Source organism: Ochotona princeps, chromosome 28, assembly GCF_030435755.1.
Source record: "Ochotona princeps isolate mOchPri1 chromosome 28, mOchPri1.hap1, whole genome shotgun sequence".
In the NCBI taxonomy this organism is placed as follows: domain Eukaryota; kingdom Metazoa; phylum Chordata; class Mammalia; order Lagomorpha; family Ochotonidae; genus Ochotona; species Ochotona princeps.
The window spans coordinates 5,141,629-5,162,765 of NC_080859.1; the positions used below are offsets into that span (position 1 = coordinate 5,141,629).

Below are 21,137 nucleotides of genomic sequence, written 5' to 3' on the forward strand. Positions count from 1 at the left end.
TCGGCAGGACCAGACCAAATTATTTCAATGGCCTGGGGACTGGGCTTCCCTAGCCAGTTGTAAGGAATTAAGATCAGTCTCAAATTCTGACAGTTTTAATGATGGATAATGGATAATACATCGATCCTTTCTGTTAGTGGTTGTATTGGTAAGAGTTTGTTGAATTAAATCTGGTTTATGTCAATTTTATTTACATAAGGGATTATAACTACTATTCTAATTGATGGAAGACTTAAATTTCAGAAATTTGAAAATACATTAAATTATTCTGAAGTGCGTGTACATGACTTTTTCTCTAAAATAATTAAACTATCTGAGAAACTTGTACAAAAATCATGTATTACCATTAGATTTGCTGCATCTGATTTGTGAAATAATTTGCCTTAGAAGAATGTCTATTAGTATGAAAGAATTAAGTGCCACAAAAAGAAAATCACTGCTATTCAGATGACTATTAAGAGAATGGCTGAGCTCGACAATTCAGGATGTGTGTGGTATGTGTGGTATGTGTGGTATGTGTGGGGTGTGTGTGTGTGTGTGTGTGTGTGTGTGTGTGTGATGGCTGCATGCGTCAGGAGAGCACTGTCCAGTGCGTGAGATGAGAGTGAGTCACAAAGGCAGTGCAGCAGAAAGGAGTCTCCAGGAAGGCAGACGGCATTCTTGTTAAGGAAGAAGTTTCTGCCTGGGAGAGAGTGAGTGATGCTAAAACAGCTGCAGAGGTTAAGGTGAGGCAGACGCCGCGGCCAGACCTATTAAGGTGCCAGTGAGTCAGCACAGACTTTGCAGAGGGTGTGACAGACGAATACAAGCCAAAGGATGGTCTCAGTGTGCTGTTGCATTCCTGTTGGCCAAAATATTATCGTGGCAGGACTGTCCATGGTCTTTTTTTTTTTTTTGAGAAGTCTGTTATATTATTTCCATGACTGACACTAAGAGTTCAGATCAGATAATTAGGCAAGTATTTTGGATGTGTCAACTTTGGGTGTATGAATTCATGATGTTTTAAGCAAGACTTAGATTGCATGATGCTACTATTGAACAGGGTAATTCAAACATAAAGCCTGTATTTATATCCATGGCTGTTACTTTATTGGCACAGATGAATCTAGCAATAAGAACATCGGCACTTGGCACAGTTTGCACTGCAGAATCATGTGTCAGCAAATGAAAGAATAAAAATATGAATTTTAAACGCTCTACTTAAATATTCCTCCATCTGGAAAACCTCCAATGTCATAAAAATAGGGTTATTGTATCTCTACTGATAGGATTCATCCTTGGTTTTGCTTACACACATACAAAATAAAGTGAAGAATTGCAGCAATTATTTTATAATTCATGCTCTCCATAATATTCCTTCGAATGAATACATATCTACAGCTGGAACAATGTTCATTTTATTTTGGAGATATTATTAAGTTGCAAAGAAATATTGCATATAAATTGGCATTTGTGCTCATCTTACATATTTTGAGGGCTATTTTTGTTCTTTTTATCCTCAGAAACTCTGGTTTTAAAGTGATATTGACATATTTGTAAAATATTCAGAAGATTTGTTGAAGTCTTGACTATGCAAATATTTTATTTTATAATTTTCTCATTTAATAAAAATTCAAACCATATATCTAATATGAGAAACCATATCTGAAAGGAGCAAATTTGCATGAAGATAACTGTGTCACTATCAAATCCTCAATAAACTCCTTGTGAAATGATTGATCAGTTCAAGAAACTTGTGGTTACAATAAAAGTAAATCTACTGGGTCCAGCACAGTAACTTACCTCCTAAAGTCCTTGCCTTGCAGGCGCTGGGAACCCATATGGGTGCCCATACTAATCCCAGCAGCCCCACTTCCCATCCAGCTCCCTGTTGTGGCCTAGCAAAGCAGTTGAGGACAGCCCAAAGCCTTGGGACCCTGCACCTGCATGGGATACCCAGAAGAGACTCCAGGCTCCTGACTTTGGATCGGTGCAGCTCAGGGCAATGTGGTCGCTTGGGGAGTGAACCAATGGACAGAAGATTTCCTCTCTCTCTTCTTCTCTGTATATCTGACTTTGCAATAAAAATAAAATAAATCTTAAAGTCTACTGAATAGCTAGAGGCATGAAGGCAAAACGAAAGGCAAGTTTAAAAATAAACTAGAAATTAAGAAAGTGTAAGTGCACTTAGCATAGATTTCCTATCTTTACATTTTACTGGTTTTCTTCAATTACTCAAACAGTATGCCTTTTCTCTCAACTGTTGTAGAAGGAGATATTATGCAAGAGTCTTATAGCAACTGCCACAGAAAATAAAGAAAAGAAAAAGAAAAACAGCTTGGCTAGAATTTGAACCATTAAAGAGGACTCCCATTTGCAAAGATGACAGCATAAAAATCTGGATATTGTCACCCAAAGCTGGATGTGTCTGTGAACAGCAGCCAGTCATGATACTGTGAGGGAGATGAGTTCACTTTTTGGTAGCCCACCACAGTGTATACAGGTCAGCATGAGCTGCCACTTTTGGCCCAAGAATTATCCTTGCAAAAAAATGCTAATGTTTTCCAACTGAAGAAAGCAGTTCTCCAAAAGTGAGCATCTCTTCATGTCCTTTGAGCTGCCGTTGGAGGAACGTGTGCTCGGAATAAAGCAGAAGGTTGTATATACATCTCTAACAATTCAGAAAATGTTGTATTTCAGATGAAGGCTACATTGTGTTCTGTGCATGTACTCTTTTGTTACAAACGCTTCATTTTCTTTTTAGAGTTTTTAAAAGGAATGTATCAAAATGTAACTTGAAAGTACCAGGAGAGAGGAGAGAGTCAGAAATACACAGTGAGTTACAGTTGGAAATATGCCCTTTGTAAGGAGTGCTAACAGGCAAAGAGGAAAAACAACCTGGGTAACACTGATGCTGAAGGTTTGTGGAAGTTAGATATTCCATGAGGTTAGCTCGGCTGAGCCTGGAAGGAAATTTTAGATCCCAGCCTTGGGGTATCACTGTCCCCGGTGGAGAATTTGGCTTCTCATTTTCTCCTCCCATTGTTGATCCTTCTGATAAGTCTCCTCCTTGCCCTAAATCTTAAACCTCCTCTCACACTCCTTCAGTCTATGCCCTCCAGAAGACAGAAGCCTGTCTCCAAACAATGATGCAATACAGACATTAACCCCTCGGACATCAAATTCCTCCACAGACAGCCACACTCAGTCGCCCGAAACTCGGAGCAGACATTTTCAGAGCGGATCACTGCTTGCTCCCTGAGGTTCTGTAACCTGCTAGCTCCCTTATCTAGGTTACACCCTGGGCCCTCTGTGGAGCTAGCAGGGCCTTTGTTCAGCATGACCCAGTTGGACATGAAACCTTTACCCAACTGCCGAAGGTTTGCCACTGTGGATCTCCTGGGGAATAACTGGATTTTTGCCTCATGGCATTTGGTGGGCTGGAAAATTCCTTGGGATAGAGGCAGTACTGGCTCACCCAGCTCCAGCATTCCTGGCTGGAAAGGATGTTCGACTCCTGGGACACTCACCTTAACAAAGAAGATTCTGAAGTGACAAGGATGCATCTTGGATTGCAGTTTCTAGCACAAACAACAGTCTCTAGCCGTCTTGCCTGCCTGTTGCTTCCTTGCAGCAAGTTCAAGAAGTCTAATTCTGTTCACTGTAAAAACAAACACACAGAACCCTGGTATTTAAAAAATAAAGACTGGGTTTATTTAGATTTCCGAGGTGCTTGCTATTTTGATGAATGTGAACTTGCCTCAACATGATGTATGTGGTCACATCGAAGATGGGACAGTTTCAAACAACGGCTCTTTTGTTGTAGTGGATTTAGGCATTTCAACACCAGCACTGATGTGCAAGATGCATATTGGACAACTGTGTCAGTTGACTATGGAAACATTTATCTTACATGACGAACACCTGGTAGTCACTTTCCACGATCTGCTGCTAGGAAAGCTGACTTCAGAAGCATGTCAACCCAGCATACACACCTGGTTTGGAAGCTGATGTCAGAAGCATGTCAACCCAGCATACACACCTAGTTTGGATGCTGACTGAGGCCGTGCAAAACATTTTGAAAAATTGCCAAAAGTTGGAGTAATGACAGGTTAAAACATACGCTTTAGGGCTTATTATAAATGCTAGTTTTGATCACACCAGAGAAGAGATGAAGGCAGGATGGAGAGAAGAAGAATGAAAGGAAAACAGAGTGTTAAATTGATCTACAAGAGCTGCATACCTGCATAAGGAAAAGTTCATGAAAAAACAACTTTAATATTTAGGGGTTGATTTAGAACATGCTAATGAAGGAAAGAAAGTGTTCAGGTCTGCTGAACTGATGCCATTGAGCCTAATCTTGACTGTTGCTACATCAAGTCACAAGTGCCTAAGGGCTGGGCGGTACCACCCTTGTTTATTGTACAGGAGTTGTTCTAAGTGTTTATTGTTAACCTTTGTTATCCTGACCTATACCATAAGATGAGCACTACTACTTCATTCAGTTTACACACTGAAACACACAAGCTCCCTAACAAATTACATATTTACTAAAATATACCTGTGTATTTTAACAATGTATTCCTCAATCTCCAACAAGAATTTGATCACCCTAACATTGTCACATAACCAAAGAGCATGTTTAAAAGTCTTACACATTTTAATCTAAAAAGAATATTTTTTGTGTTTCTATTAAATATTGCATTGGGCATACATGAACAAATATAAAGTATATACCCAGTAGTAGGGAAATTCTAATTTAAATTCATTATCAAATAACATTTTTTTCAATATATAATTTAAACATAGTATATGTTAGTAAATAATATGTATGACATTGGTATGTAGTTGATATAGGAGAAACACACACACACACATTTTAAACAGATAAAACCAAATTGTAGTCATCATGCTATTTTTATCACCCGAAGAAAAAGGATCTTATTTTTTAAACTACTAGAACAAACGAGACCAAAGTCGTACCAATTTCTTCTTTCTGTCTCTTTTTTTACAGAAAAACTTGTCTTGAAAGAATGATTTTTATTTTGAGCATTTATAAAGCATGAGAAGCACATTAGGATATTGAGAGGAGTCCAATGTATTAATCAGAAAGTTTACTATGAATACAGGATTAACATGCGAATCAGGTTAGAGACCATTTCTTCTTTCCTCTTGTTGTTTTAAGACTGTGTCTTAGGATGTTTATGAATCTCCTATAAAATCATGTTGCTAATGGTTTTGCAATCTTATTTCTTTACAGGAGACACTAAGACAATACATACATTGCATGTGTCTTTAGAATTGACTTAATGATTACAGGAATAAAATGCCTAATTTATATCTTTAACAATTTAATATAATGAGACTCCATTTTATAGAGTAGGGATTTTGTTGGATAACATTGATATGAAGTGCTATGAAAGTTAATGTTTTGCTGGCTGTAACTAATCCACTCTTCAAGTAATTATTTATTGTTTTATCACCTACCACTAATTCTAATTCATTGTGCAGTGAGCTAGCGGATTTGTCAGAACACACATTCCCATTCCCATCCTCTCTGATTGGATATTATAGTTTCCCCACATCCCACCATATTCATGCATTGTTTACATGACAAAGAATATGCCATGTATGTATGACAAGAAATGTTGCTTGATATTTACCTGTAGACTTGACTTTTAGGTCAAGTTTATTTAAAGGTAGGTTCCCTTTCTCGGCCTACTGACAGTTTCAATGCCTTCATTGATTAGCCAGAATTGAGTTTTCCAATTCTGTTGAAAAAGAAACCCCATTTCTATTTACTCACTGGCTTCCAGTCATTCTAACATCAAGTCCGTTTAAGACTGAATAATTTACTGATGTGATCAACTGCTAGAAGATAGAATTAAAGATAATGCTTAGGACGAGCACTGTGACATTAACAGGAGAGCTGCTTCCTGTAAGCTGTCATCCCACAGCAGCCTAGGCTCCTCTCCTGGTTGCACTATTCCCTATTCAGTTCCCTGCTAATGGTTCAGACAGGGCAGCATAAGAGGACCCCTGTCACCTCCATGGGAGACCCAGGTGAGACTCCTGGCTCCTGGTGGGAGACCTGCCCAGCTCTAGCCATTGTGGTCATCTGTGCCAGTGAACATTAGGATGTGCCAATATCTCTCCCTCCCTCTCTGTAACTTTGGCTTTCAAATAAATAAGGAAAATGTTTAAATTTTTTTTAAGTAAACATGAGCAATTAATTATTTTTATTCAAATATTTTGATTATGAAATTGTGTAGTTTTGATATTAATATTCTTTGAAAAGAGGTAAATAACTGAAACTAGTTTATTGATTTTTTTAAGATTGATTTGTTTTTATTGCAAAGTCAGATATACAGAGAGGAGGAGAGACAGAGAGGAAGATCTTCCATCCATTGGTTCACTTTCTAAGTGGCCACAATGGCCGGAATTGAGCCCACCCGAAGCCAGGACCCTGGAGTCTCTTCCGGGGGTCTCCAACGCAGGTACAGGGTCCCAAAGCTTTGGTCCGTCCTGGACTGCCTTCCCAAGCCACAATTAGGGAGCTGGATGGGAAGCAGAACCATCAGGATTAGAACTGGCACCCCTATGTGATCCTGGTATGTTCAAGGTGAGGACTTCAGGCACTAGGCTACCATACCGAGCCCTAGTTTATTTTAAAAATATGCACATTAACCAAAATGAACAGAGTTGGGGGGTATTCCTTCTAATTGGTCAAGGAACTGCTTAGAAGTATTCATCCAAAACTCATTCATCTGGAAATGAGTTTTTAAGTGAGGTCTACAGAAAATGTTATGGAAAAAAAAATAGATGTATCATCAACCTGCCCGCTTCTTGTAGTTTTAAATATTCACTGATAAAAACCTCAAGTTTTTCTCTGTAAAACCAACTGATCACACAGAAAAACAAAAATTCATATAAGACTATTATACCTCAAAATAGAGACAAAAGCCTGAATGATCAAGTTTTAGACACACATGCACACCTTAAAAAATTGAAGAAAATATGATATGAGTATTTGAAATTTATTGTTGGCTCATCAATTTACTTCCACCATGTAAGGACAAATTGTTCACACCTTTAAAGTATTGCACAACGTTTTTAACAAAAATATGCAATCACTTACATGAATTCTACATTTATCCACTGAATTTGCAAGTATTCGGTAGGTAATTAATAAATTAGTAAACTGGCAACATGTAAATGTCTCGGTTTAAAGAGTAACAAAGTACTGGCCTTCTCCTTCAAGATGCTCAAATCAAAGAAAAGAAATAAATTACTTCTGCCTGGTGATTAGTTTCAAAGCCTAGACAAGGGGAGACTTAGAACATACTCACATAAACAAATACAATTATGTTTTAGACAAAAACAGGACTAGGAGATTTCTTTCAGACATTATCTCTATTGGTTTTGCATTCTCACTCTTTAAACACTGCTACTGATTAAGCTTATTTTTTTAATCTCTCAGAAATTTGTTATCTGTAGTGTTATTCTTATACTAAAATCTAACATACCTGAAAAGCAAAAAAATAAACAAAAATTGCTGTATCATCACTTTTTCTTCTAATAAATTTTGCTGATTAACATACTCCAGTGTCAATAACTATTTTTTTTAGAATGATGGTTTCAAGATTATTTACAGTTTGGGAAAATGCATCCTCATTGGATATAAATCTGTGAGGCATGTTTTTTTATCTGTAAGGGCATGCTTGAGAAGAGGGATTTACCAGGCTCACAATTGTGGATGTTCACAGTTCAGAAGCACATGGTTGCCTCTGGTTCAGCCTCTGAGGATGGTTTCAATTCTGGAAGCCCTGAAGTGGATCATCACAGGACAGCATACAAGAGCGTGTGCACATTCTGTATCTGTTTATGACTCTCACAAAGCTGCAAACATTCATTCATGGAGGCTCCATCTTAATGATCCAGACCAATGCGATCACTTTGCAAATGATTTCTCTCCCAAAAACATACTTGAATTAAGCCCCATTTCTCAGCGTCATTAACCCAAGACTTAGATGATTAGATTTTGAGTAAGTGTTCAAAGAAAATCATATCCAATCATAGAAGTACACATTTGAGGCTGCTACTTTCTAAAATGAATATACTTGCAGCTCTAAAAGCCTAGATGCTGGGAATGTTCACACCCAAGCATATTCTTCAAATTTTCAGTTGTTCAGAGTGAATAACACTTATCAATACCTAGTGTTTGTTTCTGACCTGCCTTTCATGCTTTTACTCTTCATAAAATCAACTTCGTTCTTTCTACATTATCAAAGAAGCATATCTGTGGTTGTGAGGGTCTTATTTAATTACACTAATGAGTAACAACATAAAGAGGTAGTAGCTGAGAAACAAAATTGTATTTAATGACTGAAGCACTGTTAAAAATAAATGGATGCACTTATTAGTGTCATTCATGCCCTCCTTTCTTCTATGATGCTAAAATCAGAACCTATAACATTAATTCTCATCTCAATCACTTCTTTTCATTGCAACCATTGCATCCAACTATGACATATATGCAGAAAAGTACCTCAAGTCAAAGTATGGCTACAGATTTCTCACAAAATGAACTCTCTGGAGAACTGGCAGCTTTCCCAGAGGGTCTCTAGACTTGCCCCACCCGCTCCCAGGCGCAACAATCCTGATTCATGATCAATATTCTGATTTACAGCTTCAGAGAATAATTTGATTAATTCTTTTTTTCAATATTAGATACATGACTTCATGTTTAGTATTTATAACATTATTTCAATGAGACTCACTCATTTGGTTTTATGAAATACATATTACTACACAGTATTTTCTTGTACACTTTGCTGATCAATTTACTTTTGATGGCACACATGCTGGTTTCCATTTGGAAAATTATAGTTAGTATCCCTTTGAACACTACAATACATATTTACATACATACATACATACTACTCCCTAATAAATATGGCTTTAGTGTTATTCAAGCCCAAAATGTCAGTTACAATACATTTACAGACAAGTTTCATAGAAGTTGGCCACCTATTATAAATTCTTGTCAGCCCCAAGTGAGAGTTTATGTTGCTTAATATTGTGGCAGATACATGCCATTATCATTTTATTTTAGAAAAATTTACAATTTAGAAAATCTTATTGCTTACTGTTTAGCAAGTTACAATATTTTTTTGAAAATACTAGTGGACATTTTCAGATGATACTCTCGTAATGATTCTTAGGGAAACAAATCAATCTCTTAACTAAAGGCTAAGTTTCTCCTTGTGATGCAGAAAATAAACGATTAGAGTAAACATGTTGTTAGGAAAAGCGTTGCAGAAAGTGAGGCACTGAATGTTAGGGAAGAGGTGCAGAAACAGAGGGAAGAAAAGAGGACAAATTCACTGCCAAACTGAAGTCATTATCAGACAGAGAACTAAACTCAAAGAGGTGGGCATTTGAACTGGCATAGCTGGATTGCCATGTGACAGAGGCCGAATCCTTCATAGTTGGGGTCTTGGGGATGTTCCCAGGATTTGGGGGAATTCCAGGAATGAGTGGGGACCCAGTCCAGCTTTCCCCAGGCATTTCAGCCTTGGTATTTCTTACTTCCTGGAACAAAGAAATACAGAGACTGGGGTGAGGGCAGGTTAGACTGGCCTTTTGAAACGCAGTATTAAGAGGACCCGGTGGAGTGTCTCTATTTACTACCCCAAGGGCATAAGATGCACACTTGTGTTCCTGCTCCCTTCATGTATAAAGTAAGAGATGTCAAAAATAAGAAAACATGGGATCTGGCACAATAGCGTAGTGGCTGAAGTCCTCACCTTGAACCGTTTCTAATTCTGGCAGCCCCGCTTCCCATCTAGTTCCCTGCTTGTGGCCTAGGAAAGCAGCTGAAGACACACAGGAGACCTGGGAGAGGCTCCGGGCTCCTGGCTTTGGATTAGCTCGGCTCCAGCCGTTGCAGCCGCTCGGGGAGTGAATGGAAGAGCTTCCTCTCTGTGTATCTGCCTTTCCAATAAAAATAATTAAATCTTTTAAAAAATAAGAAAACATAAAGGAGAAGACATTAGACTGCAATGGGCAGGGAAGAACAAAAGATGTCAAGAGTGAAGGGAAAAGAGGATAGGAAGGTTAAACAAGCAGGGAGGAAAATGTCACTGTAGAAGACGGGAATCCGGCAGAGGAATAAAGAAACTCGTCAGTGTTACTGCATAGCTGGAAACTGAGAGCTGCCCAGGCCCTGATGCTAAGAACTTGACAATGAAACACTGGGAGAGGGAGTCCATCAGCCACTGCAAAGCACAAAACAAGAGAGCCACCAATCCAGTAGAGAGATCAATACTACTATACTGCATGGACACATCAGACAAGAACAGCTCAGAACATCAAAGTGAGACAAAGGTTTAGCTAACTATGACTGCTAAACTGTTGTCAAAAGCCCGCGGAAATAGGGCTAACCATCTCATTTTTCTTAATAAGTTTTACATAAATAAGTTAGAACTATCATGATACAGCTGGCTTTTGTTGTTGTTGTGTTAATATTTTCCTGATACCAAATTTATTATATGTTCATTTAATTGTCCAAATATTCCAAGATCAATTCTTGGCAAGCTATATAAGGAACAGATATTCAAACTCCAAAACACCTTTTGTATTTAATCATGATTCCCCATACCAACTATCAATGTGACGTCTCAGATCAAATCAAAAGCATATATTTTTAGACTATTTTATGAATATTTGATTGCACTCGCCATTGCTATTTCATGAAACTTGCGGAAAAAAAACAATAAAATGCTTTTCCAAATGATGGGAAATGCGGTTCAAAAAGAAAGAATTGAGGGCAGAAACAGTAAAGTATTAAATGTAGGATATCAATCTGCAAGCTTGGTAGGATGTGCTCTGTTGATCAAAACCTCAGAATCGAAAAGCTTATACAAAACAGGGACAACATATTGTTGCAAAAAAGTGCTTCTTATTCAAGAAGTGTTTGCATTATTATTCTTAGAAAAAGAACTCTCCTGTATAACATAGAACTCTTTTTCCAATTATTACCTTTTGATAGCATTGTACATTTAGACATTTAAAATATCATTTCAAACAAAATTAATGACAGGAATTTAAGATACGTAATAGTTTATTGTTACCTATTTCTACTTGATGGTAACATTTTGATTGTATGATCATTTGTAACATTTGTTTATATTACCATAAATAGATAAGGATTATTTTTAATGTCCAACTCATCGTACAGTTGCTAATCGTGTTGATCTCTAAGTCAAAATGGCTGTGCCCTGCACTGAGGTTGAGGCAGCTGTACAACCACATGTAAAGAAAAGGTTTAGACTTCAGAGATCACATGTCATTCCAAAGGTCATAAATGTTACACTACTATACTTTTAGGAGCTAGAAATATGTGCAAAACTACAAAATAAAAGTGTCATGTTTTAAGCTCTGATTCAGTCTATTCTAACGTCACAAAAACACACATAAATTATGAAGAAAGGATAAAATCTTAAAAAACACAGAACTGAGAATGCAAACATCCAGGAAATACAATGAGTTGAAAACATTAGTATATTGACAACAGGACTGGATATTAAATGTGAGTTAAATGAGCACTAGGATTTTGTTTGCCAATAGCATTTGATTCAAAAAGCAAACACCTGTGATGTTTTTCAAAGACTTCCCATTTTTTTCAACAAATTCCTTACTGTCCAGAAACTTGGAAATTCAAAATTTTGTTCTAGAAAACTTGGTGTGTGCTGTAACAAAAGAAATATGTCCTCAAAGCTGACCACGTAAGGATATGAAATCTGCATATGCTGCCTGAATAAGTTAGGAAAAGTGTGTGGCGGGGCATCTGGTGTGCAGTGGACACCGACCGATGTTTTAATGAATTCAGTGCTTTAATTTCCAGCTTTTCTCACTGACTTGTGGAATATGGGGAAGTAAAAAGTGAACACAGGGCTGGTTCTCACCCTGAGACAGCCAATCTGCCGTCTCAGAGGGGGAGAAAAAGCAAATATGTAGTGGGAATTGTGGGAACCAGTCTACATGCTGCTGCACCTCTCCAAGCAGGTGCATCAAGGACTCGCCATCACATCCACCTGCTGAAAGCCTACTCTAAATCCCTCATCTAAAAAGGAATAAAATAAACATAAAAAAACACAACCCCTAAAGGGATTCTTGTAAATTTAACTTATCTTTTAAAGATAATCTCATGGCAAAACATTTGAAGGATGTGGAATGAACTTCTAGAAAATATTTTGGCATTTTCCGTGAAGAAAATGTGTACAGGAATGCAAGATTCCGTCGTATTTTCCCGTCACATATCTTTTCTCAGAGAAATATAAGCAAAACACAATATAAGCAGGGAAAGCATCTTGTTTATATTCAGATGTGCTTCAAATGAGAACGACTGGGATTTATACACAAACACTCAAGTTCAAGTTGCAGCGTTTTTGTCATTGTTTCCCTCTGTCTCAATTTGAAGTGTTTATTTTCTCTTTCTTTCTGTTCAATTTAGATGCTACACAAACCTACCAATAAGAGTATATTTATTGACTGTGTTTTATACTAGAATAAAATGTAAGTAAAATACCAAAAATTCATTAAGCATCCTGCTGCTTGCTTGCATTTGGATAAAGCTTCTTAATTTTAAATATCTGCATTTCTTTGAATCCCATGAGCACTCACTCTTCATATAGTAACACAAAACATATTTTTTAAAACAAAGCTAACAGTTTTGGGGGATGTGGGCTTATCTTTACTGACATGGTAAACCAAAGCACAGTATTTGGGGCTGGTACTGCAGCAGATTTGGTAAGCAACACCCCCCCCCCCCCCCCCCCCCCGCAGTTCTGGCATTCCACTGAGGTGCAGGTGGAAGTTCTGGGCTGATCCAGCTCCTTGCTAGTGTGCCTTTAAAACAAAAAAAAGCAAAATAATACTCTGCACCTGTGCAAGAGACCTATAATAAGCTCCTAGCTCCTGAATTTGGTCACCTCGATCTGGGATGCTGTGGCCATTTGGATAGTGAATCAGCAGAGGGCAGATCTCCCTCCCTTCCTCTGTAACTCTGCCTTCCACATAAATAAATAAATCTTAAAAACAGCATCAAAAAATTGAAAGTTGCTGAAAATGTTTCAATTATTTCAGCTTCCTTGGGTTGTAAGACTAGCAAATATATTTTCAAACACTTCCAATGCAACCTGGCACATTTCCCTAACATTTTCTATCAAGAATGAAGAGCCAGCCAGACAGTCCTTGAAGAGCTTGCGCTGAGTGCTTTCCAAGTAAAACAGGTAAGGTTTAGATGTGCGCTGAAGGCCAGCTTGGAGGTGGCTGTCACCATCAGCCAGCACCAAAGCTCACGGCTCTTCATTTTTCAAGTGAGGATTTCTAGGCAGCAGTTCCAGGCAAAGGCCAGCACTGCGTGTGATTTGCCAGCATTTATCTTCAGCGTGAATAAGCAGACCAGCTTTCTCAGCTATTGAGAATTCTTCAAATTTCTACTCTCTCAATTGCTGTGAATATTTATTATCCAGAGCAGTGTCAATTCGTATTATTATTTTGCTGGATCAAATTCCCTGAACCAAATCAAACAATTGCCCCACCCCATCAGATGCTATTCTTCACATTTTGTATAGCCAAAGTGAATTAGACATCTGATGATTTTGAGATCTGTAGCAATGGTCACCGATATGCAGACAGTGTGTAAATCATACTTCTAAGCACTCAGTTTAAAGAAGACATTTTTGACAATGGATCTGGGATGTCATCAAGTAAGAACTGCTTCATGAGTTTCCTTCTTGTCACATTCCTACCAATCGTTCCTGGGTCCCAGGAGGAGAATTTAATGGGACTCTTCCAGGGAACAGGGAAACCCAAAGAAACTTTTCCAAGCTTTACCATCGCACCCCCCCACACACACCCTTGGTACAAAGAAACTGCAGTATAGTCACCTTCACGTGGTTTCCTTCTAGAAGATCTCTTTGCTAGTCTGAAATGTCCAGTTTCTAGGACTGGTTTCCCACTAGAGGACGGTTATATCACAAGTGTGATTCACAGGCAATGGCACATACATCATTACTGTTCATAGCACACACGTTACTCACATGTTGTCATCCCAGAAACTTGGATGCCCAGTGTAGTTGACAAAGGACTACACTTGCTGTTGGATTGGAGGCTTTTTTTTTTCCTCTCGTGACTTAACTGAGACACTGACAAACTGAAACCATTTAAAATCAAAATCACTACTTAAATGGCAGACATTCTGCCAGCAGCTGAAAAACTTTATGCCATATCAGAGTGCACTGGTTCAAATTCTAGCTTTGGATTTCCACTTCCTGGTAATATGTACCCTTTGAGGTAGAAGGTGATGGCTCAAATATTCTCCCTGAGACACACATGGGAGACCTGGAATGAACTCCCCGCACCTGGCTTTGGTCTTGCCCAAGACGGATCCCTTGGAGCATCTGAGGAGTGACTGAGCAAATGGGAGGGGCTGACCACTGTGGCACAGCAAGCTAACCATGGACCTGCAGAGCCAACATCCATATGGGTACAGATTTGTGTACTAGTACCTCCACTTCCAATCCAACTCTCTATTTGTGGCCTGGGAAGGCAGTGGAGAATGGCACAAATTCTTGGGCTGCTGCTCACAGGTGGAGATCCATAGGGGTGGAAACCCAGAGAATGTTCCTGGTTCCTGGCTTCATATTGGCCCAGCTCTGGCCAGCCAGTTGAGCAGTGAACCTGCAGATGGAAAATCTCTCTCTTTTTCTTCTCCTTCTTTCTGTAAATCTGTCTTCGAAATAAAAATAAGCCTTTGAAAAAGAGAAAATGATAGGTTTGGGGCTCTGTTTCAGAAACATATACACACATATCTCACAATTTTTCAAACATGCTAATAGTGTTAATTGCAAAAAAAAATAATCTTGTCTCCCAAAATCAATTACAAGTGCAAGACATTATGTAAGAACAATTTCTTCCACTTTATTTATGGTGATTTTATAGCTCATATTTATCCTAAAGTTGTTCCAGGTTTATAAGCCCAATTTGGATATTTTCTTAATTAATGTTATATACCATAGGAGTGCTATTTGTAAGTGATGACACATTCATTAAATCTTCACCATCAAGTGTGAAGATAAAAAACAGACATTCCACCTTCACAGACTGAAATTGCAAAGGTGAGAATGCAGAAACATCATTTGACAATGCAGACTGAGAAATAGTGACAACCAGAGACCGGGCACAGCTACTGTACTGCTGAAAACCAATTCACACGTTTCTATTGAGCAAAGGTTAAATGGACTATAAGAGTGTCCACTTACAATGGGGTTCGGTATTTAAGAAAGTGTAAGAGACAAGCTAAGAAACTTTACTTGTTGAACCATGGAGAAACATTTTTAGGACTTTACATATAAATAATTTGACTGGAAAAAGTAATGGTTCATAATTTATGAGTATAAATAAGATCAAATTGAGTTTAGAGTAAGAACAAATAAAGATAAAAATAAAATAACCAAATGCCAAGTCAGAAGACAGATCTCATTTTTAGGGTGCGTACATTTTCCCACTCTTTCCTCAGTATAGACCTCATTACAAACATTAGACAACAATTTAGCAAGTATTTTTGGAAGTAGTTTGCTGTTCTGTCTTAGTCCTATGCCAGTGTTTTAGGAATATTCCATCTGTTTGTCACAAGGTAACACTGCTCTGTGTTATCCTATGTCCCAGTTTTCCACAGTATACACTTGGGATCACCGTGTGTCTGTGAAACAGCAGTTTGCCTCACATCCCATACTTCCAAACTCCGTTATTGGGTTTGTACCCCTATGAAACGCTGTCTCAGTGCCTGGACACTGAGTCACCCTGATTTACAATGAGCACAGGGCTGCGTCCAAGTGCCCACCTCCTTCCCTGACAAACTCTCTCATTATTTTAAACAACAAAACAGATTTAAAATGGACTAAATCCATACCTCCAAGAGATATTGTCTTGAACTCCCTGTTGACATGCATCAACTAATTTGTACCCATTTTGATAACAGACCCATTTTGTCTTTCGATTTCATTTCAGATATTATTTAACAAATTTTAAGGTAAACATTATCTTCTCGAAGAATGCTTCATACCACCTAAACCATAAGAGGATAGTACTCTATATTTCTCAGTGCTTTTGACTGTAAGATTCACAAACAGTCTGCCTATGATTTTTTTTGAAACTAGAGTAGCACACAACCAGCACATAATTGCTACATTGCAAGTTAATAATCAATATGTAATTGCAGATTAAAAACTGTTCTTGTCTTCATGTTTACCTATAATTCAGTCCTAAAATAGTGAGGACTATCATTTACAGTTTAACAATTATACACTTTAATAATTATAGGGTCATTGACAAAAGTACACACCACAAATCTGGCCCATAGATAAGTTGTCTGTGTTTCAATATTTTTCTAAAAAAAAAAGACACATTTTCATTTATACAGGATGGAAGAAAATCAAAGGAGTATATGTGTGAGAGATGATACAGTACCTATAAAACCTCAAATTTATATTGTCTTGTCATTTTAGAACACTTTTCTTGCCTTTAGGTCTATATTTACGCTGCTCCTGATGCTGTGTGGTATATTAGCTGTATAAGGATGTTTGGGAAGAAATAATTTTCTTGGGTTCCTGGAACTCCCAGAACACTACATTATGACTCACTGAAAGGACTGAACCTCAACGATGCTTCTTCTGCTACTTGACTTGCTATTATCTTCAGATCAAACACAGTGAAAGACAAAGATTCTCTGCACAAACAGAAGCAAAATATATAGACTTCCTTTGGATGATATTTGTCACTACTTAACTTCATTATTCTACATTGCTAGGGGCAGTGAGTACGTCCATTTTTCCTCAAAGACAGGCAGAAGATGTTCTTGTCTTGTCATTCAGTGTAAGTATGGCATGACATTGTGATCTTCCTGTTGTTTGAGTACAGGCTAGGATTATTTCAGAAAAACAAGAGAAAAGTAGAATTGCAAAAATCGGATGCATATTTTCTTACAAACCCAGTAAGAATTTGTTCAGCTGTAGTATTTTCTTCAGGTCAGTAGGGTTAGAAATAACAGGCATGTGTAACTCTCAAATGCAAATGCCAACTTCAAAACACTATACAGTGAAGTGTTCCCATTATATATAAGCAAACTCTAACCCAAATATATCAAAAGCATGCTTCATTTCTACATAGAAAACTAACATGAACTCACAAAAAGCCACTTAACACAAACTTTTTTTTTCAGAAGAAACTAGGATAATGAGAAAATCACCAGCAAAGAAAGAACAGATAAAATATTCAATAAATCTCCTACTTCAGTGATAAGAAAGAAAATATATCAGGAGTTCCATTTATACATTAGAATCCCAAAACAGCAAAATACAAAGATTAAAAACATCAGCCACAATTATTGTCCTGTATCTCAGTAGATGTAGAAATTCTATGTGTGTTTGCAGGCTGATGTGGCTACATATACATAAATACTTATACGGCCTGGCACTGCGGCTCTGCAAGTCCTGGCACCCTATGTGGGTGTTGCTTCAAGCCTCATTACTCTACTTCTCATCCAGATTCCTACTAATGCACCTGGAAAAGCAGTAAAGATGGCCCAAATGCTTGAGTCCCGACATCAACAAGGGAGACCCAAAAGAAACTCCTGGCCCTGCTTCCACATGGCCCTACTCTGGCTGCGGTAGCAATCAGGAGTGTGAACTAACAGATACAAGGTCCAGATCTCTCTCTTTCTCTTTCCCTCTCTGCAAGTCTACCTATCAAACAGATAATAAATAAATTTTAAAGAAATGAGAAGTAAACTAAACCCCAGTTTGTTTCATGTTTCATTTTCACCCATTAGAAAAGCCAACAAACAATAAAATAAACAACCAGGAACTGTTTAACTATGACATGAATGAGTACATTTGAATCACGAAAGTAAAGGTATATCTTACAAGTCTTTACTGAAGACAAGTTTTACAGCTAGTGAAATTCCTCATTTTATTTTAAATTTTTGGAACAATATTTTATATATCAAAAACTGACCCACTTTGCATGTACAATTTTTTGTGTGTGATTTTATGAATAGTTGAATAGTGTGCACTTCAGAAGACAATACTATAGTACTTTCATTTTGTGAATAAGGTCCCTTGCAACCATCTACAACAAACAGTCCACCTCCCTCCAGCAAATCAATTTCAATTTCCTAACTCCTGTCGCTATCCCCATGTATTCTCTACATGTTTTATAAAGGAGGAATAGTATGCTGGTTCCTTTTACTGTAAGGTTTGTGATGAGCAGACGACTGGACCCATGATTATCTACACCTTTACCCTGGGGAGTGTGATTCTGCTACTTTACACAGCAAAAGGGCACTTACAGGTGACACTCCAAGTGTGGAGTCTGAGCCGAGCAGAGTTTAAAGGGTTGTCCAGTTACACTCAATACGGCAACTGGACCTTACAACTAGAGAACTTCTCTCTACTTTGATGAAAAGGAGATGTGAGTGTAGAATATCCAGATGCCTTGTCACTGGCACTGAAGATTGAGAACGGGTTCATGATACAAAAGGGGAGAAAATAGATTTTTCCACTGGAACCTCCAGAAAGGACCAATCAAGCTGGTACCTTCATTTTATCTCAGTGAACTCTGAGTCTAAGTTTCCATTTACAAAATGCTAAGACAACAAATTTATATATATATAGATAGAGAGATAGATTATTGTGGAAATGTTCTAAAGTTTTCTTTTTATTTGAAAACTCAGTCACTGCTTGGGAATGCAGTTAAGGTATAAATGTGTGAATTAATTTGCATACATTTATTGCTATGTAATATTACAATTTCTATGTTTCCGTGTCTTTTGTTGTAGTTTTATTTGCAGTTTTCAAGTTTTCTTTTATAAATTCTATACATATATCCTTTGAAATATTTGCAAAATCTCATTGTATTTTTAAAAGCAAACACTGATAAAACCCAACATACCATTTTTTTCTTCTAAAGGACATTTGTTGGGTGTTAAATTAAAAAAAAAAGTTTGTCTACATCTCTCACTATCAAGTATATAGACTATCAGATTTTCAAAAGTGTTTTACAAGGTTAAAGAAATTCTTTGTACCTTGGATCTGTTAGGAGTTTTTATCATGAATGATTGTGGAATTGTATACTTAATCTAAAATTATTTCTTTCTTCTTTTTGTTCAGTAAGTTCAAAATCTGCTTATGCAAAAAGTCTGTATGGGTATGTTTATAAAATGTGGGTCTTGGTAATTTTTCAACATATATTTTTTTTTCCTTCCAGATTCTGCTTTGCAATTACTTACTTGGAACATAATAAACTCTGACTCCATGGGACTGCAGATAAGTTGAGGTGGTGGGGATAAAGCGAAAAAAAAAAAAACACTTATATCCCCCTCCAAGGCATGGTCAGACTAGGGAATAATAAGGATTTTACACAAAGCAAAACAAAACAAAACCAACAACATTTCAACAACTGAAACCACTTCAGGTAACAAAAGATAGGCTGTTTCCTGCCAAAGAATGCTTTATGAGAGATACATTTTTGATGAGGTTCGAATCCTGCAGTTGCCTTTAGATTTCCCCATTTAAATTCTCAAGTTGCCACTCACTGCAGAGCCATGACCAAACCTTCACAGAAGAATATTCCCGGTGAAGACATAATACAGCAAATTTGAGAAACAAACTATTTATTTGAAATTTGGATTCAAGAATCAGAGCCGAAACATAGACAACATTGGATCATGAATAAGAATGTTGTTAATCTATGCCTTGGGTGAGCAATAAAGCCTTGCAATCTTTTCATTCTCTCTAATCTACCCAGGGACATTAGAAGCAGTCTATGCCCTCCCACAGTTTTGAGATTCCAAATGTGATTTATGTTACTCTAGAACCTAACCCACTTGTCCCCTAAAATACAAAATTTTAAGTGCTTTTCATGTCACGATTTCAGAGGCAGTCTATTTGCAATTTCACCTGGTTTACAATTTGCTGGTATTCCCAACTATTATGATTTTTTTCTATTCTGTTCTAAGTCCCTTAGACAATTATAGTTTTCATCTATTCCCCTGAGATGCTGCTTAATTTAAATTTCTCTGCTACAAAAACACATTCCTACTATTGCTTGCTTGCAACAATGGATGTTGCCATTTATAACCAACAACAGCTTGATTTATTGAATCAAATAGGAGCTCATAAGAAAGCATTTGCAATTGCACAAATATGATAAAACGTTGCTCAAATTTCCTCTATGAAAATGACAATCGAGGGACTCTGCCGTTTGTGTAGTGACCAGCAAATGCAACTATGATACAGGATTTCACGATTGGCTCAGCCTTTCCTGACACGTTAGGATTTAATTGTGCACTTACTTGATAATCTCTGCTGACTTTCAGTTACACAATCATTTCAATTAGTATCCAAATATCACATTACCTTCATAGAATATTTGTTGCATTTCATCTTCTGTAGAATTTGAGGCTCCATCCCCCCCTTGAAACTCGATGTAGAGTGATGAATTCTGCAAAGCCAAGACTGTGATACTTTTATGATACGTGGACATATGTTGCAGCCTACATTTGCCACTTCATATTTTTTTCTGTATCAATGTAAGATCAATGTAAGATTCCTAATGATGTCGACCAATTGTCAGAGTGTCCTGTGGAAAACACAGTGTGAAGTAAACTTGTTTTCTTTGTTCAAGTAACAAGTATTAAGTAATTAATACTGATGCTTTCTCTTTATAATGCTCTTAATTCAAACCCAAACAGTAATCCAGCAGTAACATTTCAAAACCATCCATGAAGAATGAACTAATAATCTTGACATTTTTAAAAGTTTTCTTACATGTGTTGCAATCACTAAATAAGTGCTCCTAGCACCTGTTGGTTCAGAGTATTTAACCTTTTCCATCAAATGATACACTCAGGTTGATGCCCAGCTCTCTGCTCCTAAACACAGCCCCATTAGAAACAAACAGAAAGAGGATGAAAATTACAGAGATGAGGTGCAAGGTGAGAGGCAGACAATGGCTTCTATAGGAATTATTCCCAAGCAGGTGTTTTTCTCATTACAGAATAACTAATTGGATAATCCATGCTACTAACAAAT

General features: G+C 37.5%; 1 long non-coding RNA gene across 1 annotated transcript in view; it reads right to left on the minus strand.

The window, feature by feature from the left end:
* Nucleotides 1-21,137, minus strand: part of LOC131478203 (uncharacterized) — a 185,486-nt gene that overhangs the window by 23,117 nt on the left and 141,232 nt on the right. The window contains exon 2 of the long non-coding RNA XR_009244354.1: nucleotides 3,510-3,640. This is a non-coding gene — a long non-coding RNA (uncharacterized LOC131478203). The remainder of the gene's footprint in view (nucleotides 1-3,509; nucleotides 3,641-21,137) is intronic.